Source organism: Emys orbicularis, chromosome 1, assembly GCF_028017835.1.
Source record: "Emys orbicularis isolate rEmyOrb1 chromosome 1, rEmyOrb1.hap1, whole genome shotgun sequence".
In the NCBI taxonomy this organism is placed as follows: Eukaryota; Metazoa; Chordata; order Testudines; family Emydidae; genus Emys; species Emys orbicularis.
Genome location: NC_088683.1, coordinates 291,378,270 through 291,398,527, shown reverse-complemented (window position 1 = coordinate 291,398,527; position 20,258 = coordinate 291,378,270).

Below are 20,258 nucleotides of genomic sequence, written 5' to 3'. Positions count from 1 at the left end.
CTGGGCTAGGTTGTGACAGCTACATCTAGACATAACCTAGAAACTGAATTTCATGCACACTGTGGTCACCAACTCATGAAGTGGTATTTCACACCAAGGCACAAAGCAGCAGTGCTATGCGATGTGCTCAATTACCTATAAGCTTGCTGGCAAAAGTTAAGGTGTTAATTTTAACCTATAAACACCAAAATGGAGACTGACTGAAAACCACCTGAGCTACAGTCCCCTTGGTTTAAAAAGGCCACCCTAGAAGTGACTCCCTCCGCTACTGGGACTCTATCCCTATTTATTAGCCTTCTGCATATACTGCAGAGACTATTTTTTTAATTGCATAAAAAAAATATTTTCCTAAAATGTAGAATATGTTGCTTAAAATATCATATAAAATATTCACCATAATGTATGTCTGATGTGTACAAATTATGGAAGTTTTGGCATCTGCATAAATTAAGCAGCAGTCTTACATTACTTGAGTTATACAATAGTTACTGAGTAGCTGGATATTCAAAGTCTGATAAGGGCACAGGATAGCCGCATCAAGTATTGCCCATAAGAAAAAATTAGTCTGCTTATAAATTGTCACTTAGATGGTAGGAAGATGGTATCTTCGTATGAGAAAAAAGTGAAGCATATGCTATATTAATAGTAGATGTTGCTCTTCGGTATGAGTATTCTTCCTACCAGGCACTCAGATGAATCCACAGTTGCTACAAAAGAAGCATCTACACTCCAGTACCTGTAGTTCAATCAGCATTAAAACACTGACTTCAAGGTGCCGTAAGGACAGATCTGTAAAAATATGCTCATCAAAAGCATTTTAAGATAAGAAACTTTGAGGAAGTTTAAAGACGCTTAATGAATATTGAAGCTGGATTTTAAAGGCAGGAATATGAATTGCCTTCAGTAGCAAAACAACAACCAGCGGAAAAAAATTCAAAGAAAAAAGGTTATACAGAATGTCAAAAATGAATTGCATCTATCAAGAGATAGAAGGAAAAGAAATGGAGTTTTCCCAATTGACAAACATTCAAGAGCAAGAGGCTAATTGTAAACAAGACTACTGTAAAATCAGTCTAATTGCCAGAGAAAGAAGAAAATCTGAAAGGGAAGTCAGGGAAGCACAGCACACAGAACACACTCCAGCGTTGAGTGATTATGATTATCTTCATCAAGGCATTTTCAAACAGTGCACAATAATGGAAAATAACACAGGCAAGTCACAATCTGCTCAAGCCCTATCAAGCCCTTAAGCAAGTAGAACTATAACTTGGAGATGAAAATACTGAGAAAACAGAACACAATTATGCAAGATACATCACTAGTGAATCAGAAAATTAAGAAATCTTGAAAATCTGAGTACAAGTAGTGAAGATAGAGCAATCAACTATGATGAAAACTAAAACAAGAACCCATCCACTCTTTCCTTGAAATATTTTTTTGCTAACAATGATACTAAGACTAACAAAAGAACAAAGGTTGAAACTGTATAGTCAAAAGAATAGAACGTGTTATCTAAAATGCATACATAAAAAGATGTAGCTTGGAAATGTTTTGATACTACATACTTAACACTGACCTCATTTTCCTTCTAGCTACATATAAATAATGATCTGCACACTAAGTTTCCCTGCAGGGTGCTACAGGGCACTGTACTGCTGGAAGTGAGATGTAATAATAGTGGGACACAGCTTCATTTTCCCTATGGAGGAAGGGTTTAAGAATGTTGCAGAAGTAATGTGGAATTTTCAGAATCACTCCGTGTTGAACTAACTCAACTCCCATTGAAGTCAATGGAAACTCCCATCGATTTCAGTGAACGCATATGAAAATTCTATATCTATTGTGTTCACACTAACATATGGGGAGAGAAAAATAAGGCAGGGTGCCTCATATTAATAGTCCTTGAATCATAACCATAACTTGTTCTGATTGGAAATAAAGTGTAAATTTTTATCTGTGAGAGTGATTAACTTTGGAACAATTTACTAAGGGTCCTGGTGGATTCTCCATCACTGACAATTTTAAATCAAGTTTGGAGTTTTTTTTTAAATATCTTCTCTAGGAATTATTTTGGTGAAGTTCTATGGCCTGTGTCATACAGGAGATCAGATTGAATTATCACAGTGGTCCCTTCTGGCCTTGGAATCTATGAATCACATGTGCTCACCCTAATGCATACAGCTACACCACTACTTAGTACTTTTCAAAACTCAAGAACTACATTTTACCATAATTGGTGCTTTATGAAGCACAACAGAATCTATCTGGCAACTAATATAACAACTCTAGTTTATCCTCACCATGCAATATTAGCACCCAAAACTAATCCAAACAATGCCCTATGAAGGAAGAGTTATAAGATAATTTTACAGATGAGGAAACTGAAGATGACGTTGTGGCCTGGATACACAAAAAATCACAAAAGGCACCTAAAAAAATCACAGGAGCAATAATGGGATCCATAAAGCCTGATTAGTGAGAGATAAGCACCTAAGAATGAAATCCACAAGAGCCAGCCCATTAGTCATGGAGTCACATAAGCTGGCCAATGAGATGCCAACAAGAAGAATGTGTCCTAAGCCATATCCCTCTCACAGAGAAATGTGCCTAAGTCTGGCTGCAGAGAAACTCCTATCTCTGCTCGCAATCCGCAGTCACTGGAGCAGGGGAACTGGATCATGAGTTGCCCGCCTCCCAGTTGAGTGGCCTGAAAAACAAGCCACAGAGTCGCTCACTCTCTCTGGGGCTCAATGACTAACTATTTATTCACAGTGGAACATATTCAATAGTAGAGACTGAGGGAACCCTACATCAGACTATTCCATAGCTAAGTGGTTAGAGCACATTCCTGAGAGTTGGGAGAGCTCATTCAACGCCTTTCTGAGAACAGAATTGAACCTAGGTCTCCCATATCAGTGTGCTAACCTTATAAGGTGAGAATTTGAATGGGACCCACTCCAGTAGGTGGCTTCTGACCACACCTACTGGATTCAGCCCCACAGCTAAGGTAGGTGCAGGAGTACCTATTTTCCCCTGGCTTGTGGATCACAATGGGGCTTAGATAGATACCTTATGTGCCTAGAGTGAGGCAGTAATGCACATGTCCAGAGGCAGAAACTTAGATGCCTAGGGAACTTTCACAGCAGAAATTTATGTGCTGAATACCTTAAGCACCTACAGTTTTCTCCAGCAGCTGAGTGGAGATTCTGTGGATCATAGTAATGCCTAAAATGTAGGCACCTAAGTACTTTTGTGGAGCTGGGCCTAAGTAAATTGCTCAAAGCGATAGAGAGAGTCAGTGGATGAGTAAAGGCTAGAACTCAAGAGACTCTACTATCCAACCTCTAGATGTTGCTTTTCACCTTCATTCATAATCTGAGAACTAATTTATTTTAAAATAAGCTTCATATTCCTTTCACTCCCTCCCCCCCCCCCCCGCATGTTTTCCAAGTTGCCTACCCGGTGTAAAGGTTAAAATTATGATGGTCAAACCTCAAAAGATTTGGAGGTTTGGAAGCTGGATTAGGGATGAATAAACAACTATAGATTATAAATATCTGGCTCTTATCCAAACTCACCTGAACCTTTTATCAGGAAACTGGCTATTTCATAACAGGTGCTAGTCTTTCATGAGATTGTCAATGTTTCTCCACTTCAGCCCAGAAAATAAGAAATATTCAAGAACAGCATTTCTAAAAGGTATTTCTGCTTCTATACCAGCTGAAACTGACATAATTAGACTGATCAATTGCTTAGGAGATTTGGACAGCAACTTCAGCCACCATCTTCTATCCAGTCACTCAGTGGCTCTCTTATAAAGCCATCTCTCAAGATTAGAAGCTTTGTAGATTAATCCAGCTGGACTCTGTGTTAACATTTGTATAGTATGCAACTGCTGTGTAGAAATCTGTTTTCTACCAACTGAAGAACATCTGTAGATTATGTCCTAGTTAGTGTGAGGGCTTTTTGTTCATTCTTTTGTTTTATACTATCATACTTTTTATTAGCCTAACAAACTTCAGTTAATATAAGACACTGCTGTGAAAACTCTAAACTGTTCAGATGGAGCAAACATGTACTGTATCTCCTGTTTTCACTTGCTTAAGGATATGTTCTCCCTGCATATTGCACATATAATTCCCACAAATGTTAATGGGCTTTAAGAGTATGCACTGAGGGCAAACTAGACCTCTTATATTAGTTGCCAGTTAGATTCTATTGTGCTTCATAAAGCACTAACTGGTGAAATGTAATTATTAGAACAAGGTCCCTAATGCTACAAAAACTTTTTTTTTTCAAATTCTTATTAGAAATAAAATGAATCTATGAGCTTCTGTAAAAAAATGCTTATGGAAAAAGGATTTTGTAATATTTGTATTTAAATATATGTAGCATCAATTAGTGATCCTTGGTGGAATCACTGCTATAATACACATTGTGGAGTGATGAAGCAAAAGCTGTTATCAAACTAAAAAGGAACAGAGGTTTTTATAAGGTCAGCAATTTTTCAGTGAACTGGTAAAGCAAGGATTACAGCTTCACACATCGCGGTAGCTATTCAAATATCTAGAACTTTGAACATTTGTTGGTGTTGCTGGGGATAAAATAAATCATTTAGGAAAAGAAAAAGAAAAATGGTCTCTTTATTACATGTATTTACTTCCCCTTTGATGTTCCTGTCAGATTTGCTCATTTAAAAGAAAATAATTCCACTACAGTCATTACAGTAATTCCAGTTCAAACAGCCTATGAAACCAAGCTATATTCTGTCTGCTTTGAAGATCTTCAGCTAGTTTTCTCACACAAGTTTTGAATAAATCTTCTAAAACACAATGCTAAGGGGGAAAAAATGACAGAATGGAAAGGTGGTAAACCACAGTATGATAGAGGTTAGAAAGTGCGTTGGAGCAGGGGCAGGCGGGGAAATTTTCCTTCAGAAGGTCATGCAAATCCTTCTGCTAGTGCAGGATTTTTTTCGATGGTATATGTTCAGGACCTTTCTCTTATCCAGTTTCAAATGAAGCAGTATTGCTTTCATCACTTGGGAATGTATTCCACATGTAATACATTTGTCAGAGGCTGCAACTGAGGGGGGAACCATCTCCTTAAGATTTATGACCAGAGGGTCTCAGCACATAGATTTTTGCCTCTTTTGTGCAGGATGGTGCTCAGCCACCTATGTAATATTGATCCCCTTCCTCCTGCAGAAGTCCATCCAATCTAAAAGGGATCAAAAAAAGGAAGGGCTGAGAGTTGGCAGACTGGAGGGACACATTCTAGTCCCAAGCTACAGCTCATAGTGTTTCCTATCCTGTTTGTGACCCTTCTCAACATAGCTGTAGAAAGAAAGCATTTTCACTCCTGATCCCTCACCTTTTTCCTATATAATTGCACCATTACCTACAGAGAGACATCAGAGCTTCCAGAAAATGCAAGGGGGAATGGGCACTGAGTCCCAGAACTGCACTGGAGGGATGAGGCCATTACACAGATGACTCTGGCCTCTTGCGGCTCTCTAAGGAATTTCTGGGCAAGTTCCACAGCTAGCTGGAGGAAGGGGACAAACTCCACCTCACCCACAGAATAAAAAGTGGCATGCGGCTATAAAATCTCTGCAGGGTTTTCCTCCCCCTGAGTTTATTAGCATTCTTGCGAATCATCGAATAATCAGTTTATCTACTGAAAGAAAGCACATTTAAATTGTAAAATGTACAGTTCATGCTGGGTTGGTTAGTTGTATAAGTTATCCAATCAGGGAATAAATACAATACCTCACAAAGTATGCAACTAACCAATACAAAGTGAATATCAGTAATGAATTGGCTGCAAACAATCTACAGACCAAGAATTAGTCACTGAAGAAATTTGCAGATAATATTGGATAATGAATAAATCGGAGGTGTTTGTGATATGCTCCTAACCATTTGTGAACAGAAGAAAGATGAAATTCATTGAATAAATTATTCAGCTCTAGTTGATTTCATAATAAAATAGGTTTGATCTGCATAAAATTATGCATAAATTTAAATCTTGGTATGAATGGAAAAACTTTTTGTTTGAACTCTATACACCTTATAGTTAATATTTTGTTTTTAACTTCCAATGTTATCCTTCCTTGTATTTCTCATTCTGATTTCACAAGAAAAAAAGAACCAGTTCTGTAAATATTTGATCTCTAGAAAAACATCCACGTTATAAAAGCTCTATCAATGCTCAAGATAACCAAGAAGACTCAGTTATGGCTAATTTGTCTATTCCTCTTAGATTTATAAATTCATAGTTGGGAACACTGGATTGGACAGACAGGATCATCTGTTTTTCTCAGATGACATTTTGTGTTAACACTATGTAGTTCTTCTGTAAGTGTTCTTTTCTGGGAAGTCTCACACTGTTACTTACAGTGTTATAAGCTGGCACAAGCACGTGCACATTACCCATTCAGTCTATCTGTAGTGGTCCTTTGCATTGATAAGCCTTGAAAGGCAACATATATTATGCATCTGAAGAAGTGGCGGGGGTTACCCATGAAAGCTTATGCCCAAATAAATCTGTTAGTCTTTAAGGTGCCACCAGACTCCTCGTTGTTTTTGTGGATACAGACTAACACGACTACCCCTCACATACTCGGCATATATTATACCAGCAACATAGTTTGCAGAGTCTGCAACAGTTTCTTCCTATCTATGGCATTTCTGGTGCACCCTTTACTGTAGTATTAACATCCTCAACCCTGCAAAGTTTAGATATCTGCGCAGTCAGTGGGACTGTTAGTGTGCTTAAAGTTAAGAATGTGTCTAAGTGCTGTGGTGAATTTAGACTTAGGTGCCAAGAACAGTAATTAAGTTTTGGTAAAATTTCATTCCTTCTGATGGATGCTGCTCTTTGCCACTCCAAAGCACAGTTACTGTGCTAGTCTATTTGGAATGAACTTTTCCCCAAAGAAGGAAACGTTGGCTTTACTAGTGAAAGTGCTTTGGTGTTACTTGTGTAGTTCAGTGGTGGTGGGTGAATGGCAGCTGAAAGGAGCTTGAAGGGTGGGATAACTTGAAAGTCAGAAGCTGAAAGTGCTGTTATATTAGGCACACTTGGATGAATAAAATACTTGAAATAAATCAATTCTGCTTGCCCTGACATGTTGACTACTGACAGCTGATAATGTTGACAAAGGTTGCCCATCGTCCACATTCAGTCATAATGACAAGACTTGATTTCCAAATTCTATCTCTGCTCGCTATTCTTCTCCATCTGCTCAGCGCAGTATGTCAGCTCCCTTCACATCCTTAACTCATACAGATCTCCTTTGCTCTTCTCCAAAACAATTCAATTCACACTACATTCTAACTACCATGAGCATCCACCACTTGGTTTCTGTATAGTATTCTTTGTTTTGTGCTATATTATCTGCTGCTCTTAGGAAAGGAGCCCTTTAGGGTAGACAACGTATTAGTTGTTTGGCATGGCTTTCAGTGCACACTGGTACACCTACCATACATTGTTATTGTGTACATAGTATCAGAGGGTTAGCCGTGTTAGTCTGGATCTGTAAAAAGCAACAGAGAGTCCTGTGGCACCTTAAAGATTAACGGATGTATTGGAGCATAAGCTTTTTTGGGTGAATATTCACTTTCGTATTCACTCACAAAAGCTTATGCTCCAATACATCTGTTAGTCTTTAAGGTGCCACAGGACACACTGTTGCATTGTGTACATATTGTCATAGATGTTAATGGCACTTAGTAAACAAGAAAAATCTTGATCTTCTAATGCCCAAGGAATTGTTAAGGCTCATGATTACCTGTTATCATAGCGCCTTCTGAATGAATCTTCCATCTCTCTCATTTATTTATACAGTGCAAAATTCTTCATCTGGCAATATATCATTAGACAAAACTGATATTGATTCTGGAAGCAATACCCCTGGGAGTGGCAGAAAGGCATTGTGCTCCATATGCCATTTGTCCCACCTCAAACACATGTATTGTCATTGCAGAAAAATACAATTTAGTATATTTACTGCCTGTTGTGCCTAAACTCAAAGTCAGCAATACAATTCTTGAGTCATCTTTGAGCTAGTGTAGAAAGTCTTTCAGGACTGAACTCATTTGTCTGAGTGCTCATTTCACTTTCTCCAGGCACATATCAAGATTAAGTAGGAAATCACTGTATCTTTATGTGCTTTTACAAAGAGTGAACACAGTCTTAAAATGACAACAATTCCAAATTGATATTCTCAGTGCAATGCCTGTCAATACAAAAGCAACTCAATTTTTATACTCTGAGAAGCAAAACAGAATAACAAAGTGGAATAGTAAAGTAGGCAGCAGAATCTAACACACAGCACAAGCCTTAAAAAGCACACTTTGATCTTGATCAAAGCATGGGAAGCTGGGTAACTATTTACCTGCACACCATCTACTGTACCCAAGACCTTTCTCCCTTAGGGCCAGGTTGGGACTCTAGCTCACATTGGTGAGCAATAGTTTACAGTGAAGTCAATGGAACTACTCTTGTGAATAATTGCTCATCAACGTGAGTAAGAGATTCATAATCCAGCATTTAGTGAACTACCACTGAGGCATATAAACAATGCACGTTCAGATGTAAGCCTGACTGGGTCCGATTGTCACCTGTTTACTTTACCACCTACACAAAACTGGCTGATTCTCCATTACACAAAGGCCCACTTCATAGAATCATAGAATATCAGGGTTGGAAGGGACCTCAGGAGGTCATCTAGTCCAACCCCCTGCTCAAAGCAGGACCAATCCTCAGACAGATTTTTACCCCAGTTCCCTAAATGGCCCCCTCAATGATTGAACTTAAACAACTCAGACTGCAGAAAGGGGGCTTAAAATGGAGCAGAGACAGACACTTCAGAATATCCCTTGTGCACAGGGTTTTCCAACCCGTGATGGAGGTGGTGAAAGACCTCTACTCCAGCCCTACTCCCAGCCTCGAATATAGGGATGTTTAGGAGGGAGCAAATACACAAAGGATAGGGGCTGTGACTATAAAACACTTTTTTCTCTACTTCCCAGGATCCATAAGGGGGGTATTGGAAGTAGAGCATAAACTAGAACAGTCTATAAACTGTCTAAATAACATCTGGGACTGCCAAGACCCTCAGTAGCCCAGAAAAAAGGTGGGTGGAAGCCCGTCTTGCTCTACCCCCCAACAGGTTTCTGTGCCAAGCATAGAATTATTCTTGGGATAACCAAGACTCGGATCCTGTTAGTCTGAATTGGACATGAAGACTGTGTTACGTAGGGATTTGTAGTAACTGGGATCTCTCATGCAAAAGACACTCTGGCTTAAATTGGGCTCCAGAAGAATTAGAGCACAGGAGAAGGGGAAAATTCATAGTAGCCTCCCTGCTGACTCCCTTGTGCCCGGCAGGGGTTGGAAACAATCACAGACCTTGCATTCTGCTGTATTAATAAAGTTACCCCACAGGACACCTCCAAAAATGACACCTATTCAAAGAAAGACTGCCACTAACAGCATAGCCACCCCGTGAACAACATCAGCCTTCCCAGCTCTGTGTACCCCACAATCATGCCCCTTCCCCACAACTCCACTCAGGAAAGAGTCAAAATGTTAGATCTCTGCAGCAAGTTCTGAAGGTCACCAAGTTCAGACTCTGAAGGAAAGTGAGTTCCAAAGCCAAGGAAACCTCACTGACAAGACCCAGCCACTAGCTCCCTCTTATTTATACTAGCTGTGGTCTATCAGCAGAAAGACCTCAGAATACCCTTTCTGTGTGGTAATAAAGGAGAGAGGCAGTTTCTTTCCTAAGACAGCTTAAGGGAATTTGCCTTGCTATGGTACATGTGGACCAGCCAATTACGATAACGATTTCAGGCTTCTGTGCCGGGGCAAACCCTATTTTAGTGGTAACTGCTAAAGGAGCATAATAAGTCTGATTGTAATGATGGCTCATAGATCTTTATTTGTCTTGGACAGGAGGAGGTGCTATATGGAAATATGTAAAGCAGCTAATTCAGTACCCATTCATCCTTCACCAAACATCATTAACTTGTGATTCCCCACACAAACCATTTGGTTCAGGGACCATCCCATGTTTCAATAGCGTTTTTTCCCTGCCTCTCCCTTAGGTTTCCATTCTTGAACTGTCACCTGAACTTCAGAACCTATATTTCTGTCTGCCAAAGTTGTGTGAGCAGGAAAAGAAATGTTGTCATCCTTTCTGATTGAGTTTTTGTGATACAGCCCACTAATAGAGTCACCTTCCAAGAAATGTTTTTAAATGTTTTCAGGACGTTTGTAACAAAATTGTATAGTTTGTTTTTATTTAGGGAACACCCTGCAGGAGAGTCCTGTGAGTAACCCACCGAGGATCCCTGGAGGTGAGATGAATACCAAAATGTTGAGTGTTCATTCTGCCTGCTTATATCTGTCATTACAGAAAGCCCAGGAGACCATAGTACTAGAATTGCAGTAGGAAAACCTAATTTAGAGAGAAGATAACATTTATTTTATTAATAATCAAACAGAAATAAAGAAATTTTAAAACAAGAGTCTACTGAATACAACATAAAAAGCCTTAGAAACTAAGCACCAACAACAATTTGGGTTCAAAATAGCCCTGCAAAGAATGTCAAATTGTGCTTTATAGTTGGGGAGAGGGATGCACAAATGCTCAATGGATATTAGCCTGATCCAAAGTCCAGGATAATCAATGGAAAGATTCCTATTGAATTCAATGGGCTTCAGATCAGGTCCTATGTGAGAGGTGATCTCTGTACAGCACACTGGGTTAAGGGCTCAATCATGCAGTCTTACAGATAACACTCCCTGTTTTGCCTAGTAACAACAGCCTATTTAGGCCCCAAGTTAGGAAAATGCTTAACCATGTGCTTAAGTCCATCCATATTCAGGATAGCACATGCTTAACTTTAAGCATGTTTAAATCCTATTGACTGAACAGGGATTATTTTCAGAATCAGGGCTCTAGATTACAAAGTCTTCCGTAAAGACCATGCTAAACTCTGTATTTGTGCAGTACCCTGCACAACAGGGGCTCTGGGAACTATCAGAATAAAAATTGCTCAATAATAACAATAGTCAATTTGAAGTTTCAAGCAGCACTTTTTTTGTGCCAAATGTATCAGCTTTTTAAACAAACATTAAAACACACCTTTTCAGCTGCTTCTGCTCCTTCTTTGTTAAGAATGCTTAACAGAGCAGTGGCTTGTGCACTAGGGAATGGGGAGTTTAATGAATCATACATACTTTATTTGAAAAATATCAATAACCATTCACAGGTCTCTTCTTGCATACACTACATGAAAATTCCCATGTAAATGGTGCATAGCTTCTTTATGATTCATGCTCTGTTTTTTAGTACAATGCTAAATCATCTTAAAAAGTGTGGCTTTACCTGCCAAGCTTAAGGTAAATTTCCATCAGTGATTAAATACATGTTTCATTCCCTATAATCCTTGTCAGTTATGTGAATAGACGGTAATGGAACACTTTATTTTCTCCTGTTATTAATACACAAAATACTCATACAAATGTACTGAACAATATCTGTTTGGTAGATTGACAGGCTAATTTATGTAACTGAATTCAGAAGCCAGAAACAGAATTATGCTATAAAAAAAACCCTTAAAATGCCACAAAATGACTGTAAAATATGCACACACCAGCTTAGAACTCCACTTTTAAAGTCTTTTAGGGGTCTGTTCTCCCCTCAACAAATACATGTAACTCCTACTAATATTGTTATAGCTTACATTGGCCTGGACACAGGAACAAGACAAGAGTGGTATGGGGTCAATGTGGAGGCTGCAACTGTCTTTAAATTAACCACTTATGGTAACCACTACCCAGCAGAGTAGTTCTAATGCAGATTTGAAGTTGGTAAAAACAGCTTGAAATATATCAGAAAGTTTGAAGAGGACCTGAGCCACTTCCGTCTTCATTTACTGCCATCCAAGGGACTTGGCTTGCATAGCCAGGCTCCAGGACTTTCTCTTACATAAGGTTAAGGTAAGGGGCATCTCAAGCTACACAAGGCATTCCATTCCCCTGTGCCAAGGAAATAAAACCAGGACAAATACCTCTATAATTCCCTACTGTAGTGAATGGACTAAATTAATCCTTTTAAACCTGCAATTCACAGTGGGAAGTCACTAAACTTGTCCCTAGTAACCAAGGACCCCCTTCCCCCAAACCAGACTTAATGGATGCTAACAACAAGGTGAAAAATAGCTACCCATTTTGTTGCCAGTTTTGCTGCATGGATAAAATCCCTTCCAGACCCCAGCAGGGTGATTAGCTGACTCAGTAGTATTCTTGGAGATCCATCATATCTTTTTAAGGAATGGGAGCATGGGAAAATAAGAACACCAAATACTGGCCACCCATGCTCAGAAGGCCCTAAATATCCCCACTGCTGGAGCCATTCAGGTCCCCCGCTATCCACAAATCTATTAATGATGGTCTAAGGGTGGGGCTGAGTCAAAGTCCATACACCCATTGGAACACCTATGTTTCTCCCACAACATGTTGAATCACCCTTCCCTACTACCAGTGAAAAATAAGCCTGAGCTTCAACATTAAGCTCTATCTTTGGAACCACCAAAACTCTAACAGACTTCAGATCCTGCCTTTTTGTTTTGACCATTAGGCAATATAGGCCAGGCAAACATATTTGGATCTTGATCCAGATTTCAATTTTATTCCTTCCTCCCTTCCAAATCTTGGGAGGTGTTTGGATTCAGAGCTATGGTTTATATTCATGTTTGTTTTTTATACAAAAGACCATGTGAAAGTCTGTAGAACTATATATTTTTTTCAAATTACAGGGTGTGGTTATCAGAAAGTGCTCAATTTTTGCACATTCATGTCTACTTTATACAAAGTGAAATGTTGCCTGGCTTTGTTCCCAGGCAGCTCATGAACAGAGGGTTTGATTGAAGATTTAATAAAATTAACACTACTTTCTTGACTTATTTTCCTCTTTTCTTCTTAATTGTCTCTTCAAGATTAAACTCATCAGCACTTGACAAAAACTGCAAATAACAACCAGATGCAGGAGTTGGTTTTATCTTTTTATGCAAGTATGTGGTGCTAATTAGTGCAAATTGATTAAACTTTAATTGCCTGATCCATGGCTAATTAATATTTATAAGATGAATGAGCAAGAAAACCAGACATTTATTAAAACACTTTAATGATTTTTCATATGTTTTGACAAAGCAAAGCAAATAGATGTTATATGAGTTTAAATGTGCCAGACACAAGTAGTGTATTCCTTACCTACTTCTAACTATGAATATCAGAAAGCTAATACATTTCCCCCCCTAGAACACAGTTTTATGAACTTCCTTCTTTCTCGCTCTCTCACACATATGCACTCCTGTTCACATTTTGCTGATATTATGTTCTTGTTTGTACTTTGTAAGACATATACAATCCCAATATGAGACTGCATCCGATGGAAATTGTGGTAAACTGTTTTCTTTAAAATGGGCTGAATTGAACTGAGGAGACAAGACTTCTTTTAGAACCCAATCCATCACTTGAGATACTATGTAAAATATCATCAACAAGATGTTTTGCCTTCAAATAGCTATTGTTTGCACACTTCAGAGAGTAAAATTCAACCCTTGCTAAGTTTCAGTAGCTACAAACAATTCTTTCTAGACCTGTAGGTGACCTCCATGTTTTGGAGACCCAGTACTGTAGAAAGGAAGCAGTTGTCTTACTGTAATACTACTTTATCAAACTATTCTCAAAAAGCAATACATTGAATCTGCATCAAGGTCCTACCCAATCCACTATTAGGCCCTGCTGATACCTCCATTTCCCCTTCTTCACAAGGGAATCAGACATCACACACTACAAATGTTTTCTCACTAACCCTGACTTTTTGGGAGTCTGATTTTTTAAACTTATCTTCCATCCAGCTTTCCTAACTAGCTCAGACCCCTTAGTGCAGGCCTCTGTTTTTTAAGTCTAGTTCCTACTGAGGTTTTCACCCTAGCAGGCTTCCTGCCCAGTCCTTCCTTCCTATCTGATTCCTACTCCCTGCAGACCTATACTTCACATGGGTGGGTGGGTGGCTGCTTTGAAGTTGTGGCTCAGGCTCTATAGACTTCAGAGCCAAACTCTATCCCAAGCCTCAACTTCAAAGCATTGTCTATACAGTTATTTGTAGAGTGCTAGAATAAGCCTTTTGACCTGGACTAGGAGGCTCGCTGCTGTGGACTGGGTAGACATACCCTTTAAGTCTAGCTCCCCCTATGAGAACCCTATATATTTAAGAGATAAAGAGATATATTTAAGAGATAAAGATTTTATTTTTAAAAGCTACCAATATAGCTGCCCCTGCATTTTTGCTGGACATTTATGTCCATATGCTTTATGCCACTTCCTTTATTTATGTATGAGCCATAAAGTAATGCTATAAAACAATTAATTTTGTTTTTATACAGAACGTTCTTCAAGTGAATACATTTTGGGAACAAGGATTATATGTAAAAATCAGTGAACTGAAAACCCTTTTCATACTTTCTGCAGCCATTTAGTAATTCATTTCAGACAATGCTATTTTGAACCTCTCTTCCACTCACACACCCCCACACTTTTCGCTGCATTTTTTAAACATTTGTTCTGTAGCAAAAGTTCAGCAGAATGTCTTTACTGCAATCCTATTAGGAGACACAGCAGAACCCTGTTAAATGCTTTTTTTTCCCCCACGGATTCATTTTTTTTAACAAACTTCCTGTACACTATCAAGTAAACTACCATAGCAAACATATGAAAAGAATAGACCTGTGGTTTTCACATGAAGAAATGTTCTGTAAACTACATATTGTAACATAATAGAGCCCTTTTAAATGACTGTACTAGCTTATAGCCTACATATTGAAATAAACCTGAAAAGAAGTAATAAAAGAATCCATTCTTGTGTATGTGGGGGATGATGAATTGAAGAAGATTCTGGTGAACATAATTATCTACTATCTACTATAAGTGCTCAAAAGGTACTTGAAATACACAATAGAAAACATTTTTAGGAGCATATATACGTAATTGACTGTACATATATTCCAGTACTCTGGCTACCTGCAAAGAAGAAAGAACCAAGTAAATACTTAAGGCAAAATTTTCCTCTCTAATCCACACTGTATTGAGTGTTCTACATGCATTTTCACTCCCACTGACATCACTGCACTTTCCATGTGTAGCACTAGGACACAAAGAGCCACACTGAGGATAAGAAATACATAATAGGAATCACACAAGAGAACTTTGCCCACAATAATTATAAGGGATATTTGTAGCAACCAAGGACAAAATTAGAACAGACCTAAATCTGAGCCTAAAATTCAGACTCAAATAAATCAACCTGAGACCTTTATGGTTTAAATGGTTTGGTTAAGCTTAACAACACAATGCAGCTCTGCATTTCCTAGTTTTCACTGAGACCAGAAGTAGGAATGCTAAATGCAAACCTTTTCCCAGTCTGGTCAGGAACCAAGAAATCCTGGAAATCTCAAGAGGGAGCATGTTCTTGCAAGATTTCCAACTTGATTCCTTGGCATAAGCAGTTAAATAAGCCTCCCATTTTGGGAGTCCTATCCCAGTAGAACCTTTCATCCAACATTTTGTTGTGATATTATTATATTTGAAATGACTAAATACTGTCAGGGCTGTTGGGCCTATTTTTAAAGTGGGGGTGCTGAGAGCCATTGAACCAAACAGTAAACCCTGTGTATAATGGAATCCACTTCAAACCAGGGGGTGCAGCAGCACCCCTAGTTCTAGGACCTCTGAATACTATACATGTCAATTGTTTTATAGCTGGAGATTTTAACTTCACAATAAAGCTCTTGTTTCCAGGACAAATATTTGAAATCTCAGTTTTCTACCAATGGAGAGAGTGGTTTTGATTTTTTTTACAAAAGTCTGCTCATTACATGAACTTCTCATGGAAATACAAAGATGCACAAGTAAAAAAATATTTTTCCACTGAAATTTAAGAACAAACCATATCTACTTACTTTGCTTAAAATATTTTGGACCTGTTGTATCAATTAATCATATAACTACTGCCAGCATCATTAGAAAGAGGAGTGGTTGTGTGTGACAACCTTGAGAGCAATCATTTAGAAAAGATATTTTTCAGAAACTTAGCAACGGACAAGCCCTCAGCACATCCCATCATGAGAACAAAGTCTCATTGGGTGAATGTGTGTGTCATTCTGGGATGGAATGTATATAACGTTATTCTCCATACATGCACCTAAAGGAGATGGTTCGTGCATTTAATATAAACAAGTTCAGGGAGAACAATTTTTGGACACAGTTCTGTGGACAAACATTCTCTCCAGCTCATTCAATTCCAGAGTTCTTATTGAACTCATTTGTTGTTTTTCTAACTCCATTCTGGAGACTTCTTAATTACTACTGCTCCAGACATAATTTGGTGAGGGGAATGGAACTGAAGGGATATTATTATAATTTACTTATATATCACCAACTTTAATCTAGGAGCTTCACAGATGAATAAGAAGAAAAGGACCTGGCTCCAAAGAGTTGTCAGAAATGAAGGAGACTATAGTAAGTATTTAAGAGAAATAAAAGAAAGAAAGAAAATGTTCTAGAGAGAAATTGAATGTTGTTGAGATGTAGCTACCCAAAGTCTTGGTTATATGCTGCGAAAAGACCAAATAAAGCTATTTATAGAAGCAAACTTCATACAGGAAGGCAGAAAGAGCTTAATGTTCTCATTAAAGTGTTAAGAGATTTCTTATAAAAGAAAAAAATGTCAGTTGAAATATGTAGGGCACAAGATTAACAGTAAAGGAGCGCGAAAGGGTTAAAAAAGACCCAAATATCAAAAGGTCAAATTCTATTCTCACAGTTTGTCTACACAGGGAGGTTGGTGCGCAATGAACTAATGTGTGGATTTAAAGCAGTCTAGCTACTCTGCAGTAACACCCTGTATAGAAAGATACTACTAACTAAGAGCATCCAAGGGTGGTTTAGCTTTCTGCAATTCCAGTGGGACATTCCAACTTTCAAAATTTGTTTTCTTTCTGAATTGGAACCAAAACAAAAATAAATAAAATTAGAAATTTCCCACAAAATGAAAAACTGGAAAAAATATTTTTGGGTCAAAATGTTGAATTTCAATACAATGAAGTGTTTTTGTTCACATATAGATTTTTTAAATGATCATTTATAATAAAATAAAATATAAAATAATTTTTTCAAAATGAAAAGTCATTTAAAAAAATTTGAAATATTCTGTTCTGATAAGGACCACATCAAAACACTTTTTTCCGTTTTAAAAAAGAAATTTCATCCAAATCAACATGATCCTATATCAAAATTGAAACTTTCCGTAACGCCATTTTCCAACAGAAAAATGTTCCAAGAACATTCTTTTTAACCAGTTCTAGTAGTGTCCACTTCTACTGGATACAAATTACAGCATCATTATTCATGCTTTTGTCACCTCTAGATTGCATTAAGGCAAAGTGATGTACATGGCATTGCACCTGAAAATCACCCAGAAACACCAACTGGTGCAAAAAATGCTACCAACTTTTAAAATGATGTATTACATTTGTGCTCCAGAGATTATACAGACTTCCAATTCATTTCAAAGGGTAATTCAGGGTATTTGTTTTAGTCTATAAAAATTTGGTCTATATGGTTTGAGTACTGGGTGTCTCAGAGACTGCACCTCTATCTCCCACATACCTAAACCTAACAGTTGAAATCAGCTGGGGTGTTTGAGCTAAGAGGGCCTGGGTTTACATGTGATCAGATTATGTGCACAGCTTTCTCAATGGCGAGTGCTCACCTATGGCATTCACTTATCTCATGGGTCTGACTGCTTGAATTCATTGACCACCCAGGCACAATACAAGAGAATGGTAGGAGTCAGAGCTGAGGTGAGGTGATTTTTTAATGTAGTTTCTTTTTACATTGTTATACAGTAGATATAGAATAGCTGATTATTTATATTGTTATATTGTTCATGCAATTGTAAAAATGTTGATGTTGACTGACATATTATACACATTTGTATAAATTAAAAAAAGCTTAAACTTCTGAAGTTCACCACTGATCATTCCACATAAGGCAGTCAGGGATAAGTCCTACCAAACCCACATATGTCCCCAAGATCTGCAGGAAAAGCCTGGGGATCATAGAATCATAGAACTATAAGGGACTTTGAGAGGTCATCTAGTCCAGTCCCCTGCACTCAAGGCAGGACGAAGTATTATCTAGACCATCCCTGACAGGTGTTTGTCCAACATGCTCTTAAAAATCCCCAATGATGGAGATTCCACAACCTCCCTAGGCAATTTATTCCAGTACTTAACCACTCTGACAGCTAGGAAGTTTTTCCTAATGTCCAACCTAAACCCCCCCTTGCTGCAATTTAAGCCCATTGCTTCTTGTCCTATCCTCAGAGGTTAAGAAAAACAATTTTTCTCCCTCCTCCTTGTAACAACCTTTTATGTACTTGAAAACTGTTATCATATCCCCTTTCAGTTTTCTCTTCTCCAGGCTAACCAAACTCAATTTTTTCAGTCTTCCCTTATAGGTCATGTTTTCTAGACTTTTAATCTTTTGTGTTGCTCTTCTCTGGACTTTTTCCAATTTGTCCACATCTTTCCTGAAATGTGGCGCCCAGAACTTGACACAATACTCCTCTTGAGGCCTAATCAGTGGGGAGTAGAGTGGAAGAATTACTTCTCGTGTCTTGCTTACAATATTCCTGCTAACACATCCCAGAATGATGTTTGCTTTTTTTGCAACAGTGTTACACTGTTGACTCATATTTAGCTTGTGATACATTATGATCCCCCAGATTCCTTTCCACAGTAATCCTTCCTAGGCAGTCGTTTCCCATTTTGTATGTGTGCAACTGATTGTTCCTTCCTAACTGAAGTACTTTGCATTTGTCCTTATTGAATTTCATCCTATTTACTTCAGACCATTTCTCCAATTTGTCCACATCATTTTGAATTTTAATCCTGTCCTCCAAAGCACTCGCAACCCCTTCCAGCTTGGTATCATCCACAATATTTATAGGTGTACTCTCTATGCTATTACCTAAATCATTAATGAAGATATTGAACAGAACCGGATCCAGAGTCGATCACTCATTATGCCCTTCCAGCATGACTGTGAACCACTGATTACTCTCTGGGAATGATTTTCCAACAAGTTATACACCCACCTTATAGTAGCTCCATATAAGTTGTATTTCCCTAGTTTGTTTATGAGACGGTCATGTGAGACAGCATCAAAAGCCTTACTAAAGTCATGATATACCACATCTACTGCTTCCCCCCTATCTACAAGGTTTGTTATCCTGTCAAAGAAAGCTATCAGGTTGGTTTGACATGATTTGTTCTTGGCAAATCCATGCTGACTGTTATTTATCACCTTATCTTCTAGGTGTTTGCAAATTGATTGCTTAATTATTTGCTGCATTATCTTTCTGGGTACAGAAGTTAAGCTGACTGGTCTGTAATTCCCTTGGTTGTCCTTATTTCCCTTTTTATAGATGGGCACTATATTTGCCCTTTTCCAGTCTTCTGGTATGTATCCTGTCTTCCATGACTTTTCAAAGATAATTGCCAATGGTTCAGATATCTCCTCCGTCAGCTCCTTGAGTATTCTAGGATGCATTTCATCAGGCCCTGGTGATTTGAACACATCTAACTTGTCAAAGTAATGTTTGACTTGTTCTTTCCCTATTTTAGACTCTGCTCCTACTTCATTTTCACTGACGTTCACTATTTTAAATGCCCAATTGCCACCAACCTTCTTGGTGAAAACTGAAACAAAGAAGTCATTAAGCACCTCTGCCATTTCCACATTTTCTGTTATTGTCTTTCCCCCCTCATTGAGTAACAGGCCTACTCTGTCCTTGGTCTTCCTCTTGCTTCTAATGTATTTGTAGAATGTTTTCTTGTTTCCTTTTATGTCCCTAGCTAATTTGATCTTGTTTTGTGGCTTGGCTTTTCTAATTTTGTCCCTACATACTTGTGTTACTTGTTTATATTCATCCTTTGTAATTTGACGGAGTTTCCACTTTTTGTAGGACTCTTTTTTGAGTTTCATATCATTGAAGACTCCTGGTTAAGCCAGGGTGGTCTCTTGCCATACTTCCTATCTTTCCTACAAAGCGGGATAGTTTGCTCTTGTTCCCAATAACGTCTCTTTGAAAAACTGTCAACTATCTTCAATTTTTT